At 38.2% G+C, this 6,000-nt stretch overlaps 1 protein-coding gene across 1 annotated transcript in view; it reads right to left on the bottom strand.

Annotated features, from left to right (window-relative positions):
- LOC121709949 overlaps window positions 1-6,000 on the bottom strand; it is a 28,348-nt gene continuing 22,348 nt past the window's right edge. The window contains exon 2 of the mRNA XM_042093701.1: window positions 1-208. The gene's annotated coding sequence lies outside the window, so the exon portion shown is untranslated. The remainder of the gene's footprint in view (window positions 209-6,000) is intronic.

Genomic DNA, 6,000 nt, shown 5'->3' with positions numbered 1-6,000 from the left:
ATTATTATGTAATGAATAGAACATGTAACCTTCATACCAGACCATGTTTTTTCTTAGTTGGAAATAACAGTAGCCTGATATTTTTGGATAGGGATGCTGACAGTTAAGATTCCTCCTTGAGCTTTTCCTGTTTGCTGTGAATCACTGTACTGCATGCTTTACGTTGTAATCAGAAGTGGTGTCACAGGACATGACTTTATCACAGCATCTGTAATCATACAAGCATAACATAATAAATTAAGAACAAATTTTGGAAGCATAAAAATAACAATTAACTTCAAAACTGTCTGCTACATGAATGTAAAGCTACCGCCAGCAGGTTCTTATCTTAACATAAAGACCAGAAGCAGGTAAAGACTGGTAGGCTGGCTCTGTCTAATGATAACAAAATCCACTTCACTGCACTTGTAAGGCTACACCTGGTCTGCAAGTAATGCACTACGTTTGTGGAGTGTAAAAATAGTTTTAGAGGGCTAGTCTAATATTGTATACAATATGAAATATGTCAGGAGTTTGATGTTGATGCTAGTTAGCCTATAAGGGGGTCACGATTTCGATTTTAAGTCGAAAACGATTGAAATTACATCTCCATCTCGAACTTTGAAGGTAGAATCAATGATGTAGCCACACCCCCAATGTCACTTCCAGCATGTCACGTCCAAGACGCAAAAACACACACACGTGTTGAACTGCGGTGTCAACACTCCTCTAACTTTAGGCTGCAGCCAGTAAAAAAACACATGAACCGACCAAAATCGAAGTATTTTGTTGTTCATTCACGTCAATTAAGACTAACTTACTCAAGTAAGGCATAAAATGCACATTGATAAGTGCATATTCCATGAACACTAACCTTGCGTCTCTTCGGAGTGTGCTGAAACAATGAAATGATCATTTTGTGTTGTTTCATTTCACTTTGTTCACGTCTGTGTTCAATGTTTGTTCTGTTTACAACTTCACGGTTGGAACGGTTTAAAAATAAAAAGCGATTTCAAAATAAAAGACCCGAAACAGAATAGGAAAAGACCAAACAAATGTAACCAACATAAGGAATGCATGGTAACACTTTACGATAAGGGTACATGAATTATCATGAATTCATGCATGAATTAATTCATGTTATATGTATTACTTCATTCCTTAATATCTCATAAATCATCAGGAATTGACATTTGATATTCATTTGTGACCTCATACATGAATAGCACATCACCTAAAGCATTAGGTATGGTGGGAACATCATTATGAGTTATGATTTATTAAGCATGATCATGATTATTTCTTTTATCTGCCAAAAATGTGGTCATCACTGCTCAAATTCTGATTTGAACACAACTTTGCAGCTCTCTAAACACATTCATCACTTTAGTTGAGGGGCCACAGACATGATGAACTCATGAGCAATTAACCTTAAGTTCATGTAATCTTGATGATCATGCTTAAGAAATCATAATGATATACCCATCATACCTTATGCTTTAGTTGATGTGTTGTTCATGCATGAGGTCATGAATGAGAGACTATGAATTCATGTCAATTTCTGATGATTCATAAAATATAAAGAAATGAAGCAATGCATAAATCATTAATTAATTCATGCATGAATTCATGATAATTCATGTAACCTTACCGTAAAGTGTTACCGAATGCATTAACACTTGAATGCAGCGCTGTTTTCGGAAGCAATCTAGATCATTGTTGAGCATTATGGTTGACTTGTTTGAAAGGTGAGACTTTAAGCTCTCAGTGGGTACAAACCGTTTAGTTATACATGCCTCTGTACCTGAAAACCTATCTTCTTGAAATGGAGATTTAGCGTATTTTAAAAAATATGCGCTTTTTGAGCCTGTCACTCTTCTGACACTTACATTTCTGGGTCAAAGGACTTGTGTAAGATAAATATAGTTTTTCTGTTCACAAAACCACCTTTCTACTGCTGTCGGGCTCCATAATTCCTCCTCCTCTTGGTCGGTAACATCTATGTCAATATCGCCAACATATTCGGCACTCTGGCAAGGAAGTGCCTTCTTGCAAGCGTGACTTGTCAGTCACTCTTTCTAATGTTTTTGATCTAATGTTGTCTCCCCTGATTGTGTGGTGATCCTGTCTCCCCTGATTGTCGTGGTCAGTCATCTTGTCTTAGTAGAAAGGTGGACTCATCCAGCGTTGTCTGGCGAAAACGCACCTGCTGCAATATATTTTTCTTCAACTTTTTCATTTTCCCCTTCAGCAAGGTGTATTAGAGTATTCTATTTTCGTAATTTTATTTAATTTTGTAAATCAATTTTGCGTTTTTGGCACTTAACGCATGGGAACAAAAAAATGCAATATTGCGTTTTTGGCACTCAAAGTGTTAATAGTAATATTAAAAAAGATCGAAAATCGAATCGTGACTTTAAAATCGAAAATGAAATTGAATCGAGGAATTGGAGAATCATGACACCCCTATTAGCCTATCACTTGATTGAGGCATTAAAATGCTGCTTATTGTTTGTCAGGATACTGTTTCACTGATTTATTTTTAAAAATATGTGCTATTTTAGAGTAGTTTTCCTGTCTGGTCCAGTTGGTAATACAGTTGAATAGCCCTGCTCTAGGAGCAGGTAATAACTGGAGAGAAATTGTTATACCCTCTAAATGTTAGATTGCAGTTAACGCTGGTCAGATGCCTTTTCTCTACACATGCTGTCATTTTCACAACATATTTCCAATCGATTTTAATCCATTTCAAGGACATGGTTTTTAACTTTTTATGTGTATGTGAAGTTGTATCCTATTTGCATGACATTTAGAAAGATTTTTAATTGTGAACTACGCCATAGAAAAAAATCAGGGTTTGAGGAATTGACCATTCACAAGTCCCACATCTCTTAGTTACTGTTGCTTCATCTCTCAAACAAATGAGCACTCCATATTGCTAGAACATTCTACGAACACAATGAATCTCGATTCCATAAGCACGGTAAGATAGGATACAGAGCCTACACTCTTGGTGCTCTTAATGACCAATAACGCAAGTATCTTTGCACAAACCGCAAGTAGCTTTGTGGGCGGATCTTGGCTGCTGTTGATATTTTACCGGCGGGATAAATGACTGTTGCACCCGACGCAAATCTAAAATGGGTTGGTCTGAAGTAGTTACATTACTCATGGGTGTGGTTTGGACGTAACGTGCAATAAACCAATCAGAGCATCATCTCACATTCCCTTTAACAACAGGTGCTTGTTCCATGGCGGATTGCTATTATGATGGCAGATTTGTCAGGCGCAGCCAGGAGCGTTCACAGCAAGGACTGTTATTGAATACTATTGAATTTTCTTTTTGACAAAATGTAAATACAGAAATGTCACAAAGACATACTTTCTGATGTTTTGAGCTCACTCTAACTGAATCACTATGAATGAATGGTGATATTTTTGCAATGTTCTTCTGTCAGATAAGCTCTCCTCTCCCGTGCTGCTGCTTGGGCATTTGGGTTAAATGGCATCGGCATATGCAGTTCAACATCACGTCTCCTTAAGTCCTCTAATATTTCCTCATTTATGTCATCAACACATCCATGATTCATGAAAATGGCGTGTATGCTAGATTTATGCTTATTTTCCCACATCTTCATGGACACCACAATGATCCCTCATATTTTCCCTTGTAATTATGTATGATTTGCAGAAATGGGAACTGCTGCGTGTATATGAGAGGAGCAAATTATGTCCTTTGTGCATTATGCCCAAGCAGGTGTACGGCCATACGCACTGTGCTTACCATCAGGCAACCAACAACGAGAGACAATTTCCTCTATATTTGTCTTCATACCAAGTTGACCTACTATAACTTCCCAACTCTGCACAGTATCCCATTAACTGCATGACAGTAGGCTATTTACAATATTTTCTGTAAAGTTTGTAAACACGTTATCAAAATCAACTTACTGTAATGCACGCACAACTTTTGTTTGAGCAGGAGAGAGAATAACAACGCACGGACGCAGCAATTACAGAAGGCTTGCTACTTTCTTTTACCAACCATTGCTGGTTATCAGCACACAATAAACTGATTTAAGCTTATTCACTAACTCAAGACTTGAAGGCCATCATGGATATAATGTTTTTGAAAACAACGAAAGGATGGAGGGAGCAAAGGATGGAGGCAGCAAAGGAGTTATTGTGGTGCTTGTCAAATTGTGGTGCTTGTCAAAACATTAGCGTTACAGCTGGAATAATGATTATAGGCTGATGTTAAAGCTAACACGATGTTTAAAGCCATAGGCAACCGTAAATTGGGACAAAACTAAAGGTAACTTTAGCCTTAATAGGGCTGTATAAAGTTGTCCAAATTAATAGGTCGTTATTAGGCGTTGTTGTAAAGATATTGCATGTGGATGTTGTATATAGGCTACTTTTTAGGTGACCAACACACAAACGAAACCGGGAAACAGACAAATATTATCAATGCTTTGAATTTTTTGAATTTCCCCTTGGGGATCAATAAAGTATCTATCTATCTATCTATCTATCTATCAAATGTTTCAGTGTGTGCACAGGGGTGTCTGTAGATGGGTGTGCATATATTCATTCATTCCTGCAGGTGTCCCTGTGGCCATGCATGCGCCCTTAAAACAGTATCTGAATAACCGCGTATTAGGGTTCATTTTCTAAAACGACCTGCGTCTGTGGAGGGAAAATTCAATGCGTTCAATGCAAAATAGGAATGATACAAGCGCCAGTGTATGAAGTCAATTGCGCTTGAGTGCACGATAGGGCCCTTGTTGTTAAATGGGTGTTGCATTGGTGAATAAGGGTAGGACTGTTTTAGGAATAATGTATGATGGATGTCGGAGAGGAACACAAAGTGTGAAGGAAATCCAATCCGGAACTTTACTTGAGGTATTGTGAGATTTACACAGCACAGCAAAGCATAATAGTGTTCAGGTCAGGCCATCCTTAAAAATATTTTCGTTTGCCGTAACCCGACCGACCCTGTCAATTTAGAACCGACCCAAATATTTATTTTTTCCCCTTTTAGTCCGACTGACTTGCCGGTTGTAAACTTGCGTTAATACCGACCGATTGTTTTTTTTACTCTAAACAACCAATACAAATGCAATAAAATAATAGTTATTTTAGTAGGCCCAAGTATTTTGAATATAAATTACCTACATGCAAACGTGGCTCACTTAAAAAAAAAACCTGTGGCGTCATCTCTACACCATTGGTTTTACGCATGTCACTTCGTTTCATTCACACAAACGCTGTTACGAAGTTCTGGAAGAACTGTGGCCAGATCTTTTCTCATCCCTTCTCCCCCTAGTCTAGCGGTGACCGTGTCGGAGTATTGAAATTGGTTGTGGTCTATTCAGAATTTCTCAAAATATGGGTCCGCAACATGGAGACTGCTGGTCCGCGGAGTCGTGGAGTGAAATTAGGCCCGGTGCTTCATCTGATAATTTGCTGCGCAGTTGATCAAGAAACCGCGGATCGACGAAAAAAGAAAACAAACGTTTCTGCTATCGATGTCATTAAACATGGAGCCCTACAATTAAGTGGTGGTATGAGCATTCATTCAATGAAACTAATCGATAACGTTGGAATCAAAGCTCCGCTTCAACCTGTTGGAAGGCTATTTATTTATTTAACGAAACTTAATAGAACGACGTTGTTTTTTGGAACTTCCTTAGAAACAGAGCAGAGATTGTATAATACACTGTATAGCATTGAGTATTGTATAGTCAAATTTCAATATAACGTGGCCAAGAGCTATTGTAGCCTTCTTTCTGGGTACATGTAGATGAGCCCTATGACCCAAAAGTCTGCCATGACCGGGCCTCAGGTCAAAGAAGTTTGAGAAAGGCTGGTCTATATAACCTGCATCAGAATGAGGTTTGCAATGGTGCGCCTGAAGGCACGGGTTGAAGACCCAGTCAGTTACGTCACGATATGCACATTTGTGTAAATTCATTCCTAGGTAATCACCATGACCAAAATTGAACTTTTTTTTTTACT

Source organism: Alosa sapidissima, chromosome 5 (assembly GCF_018492685.1).
Source record: "Alosa sapidissima isolate fAloSap1 chromosome 5, fAloSap1.pri, whole genome shotgun sequence".
NCBI lineage: Eukaryota > Metazoa > Chordata > Actinopteri > Clupeiformes > Clupeidae > Alosa > Alosa sapidissima.
The sequence above is the reverse complement of the archived record's forward strand: the minus strand, read 5'-3'. Positions and strand labels throughout refer to the sequence as shown.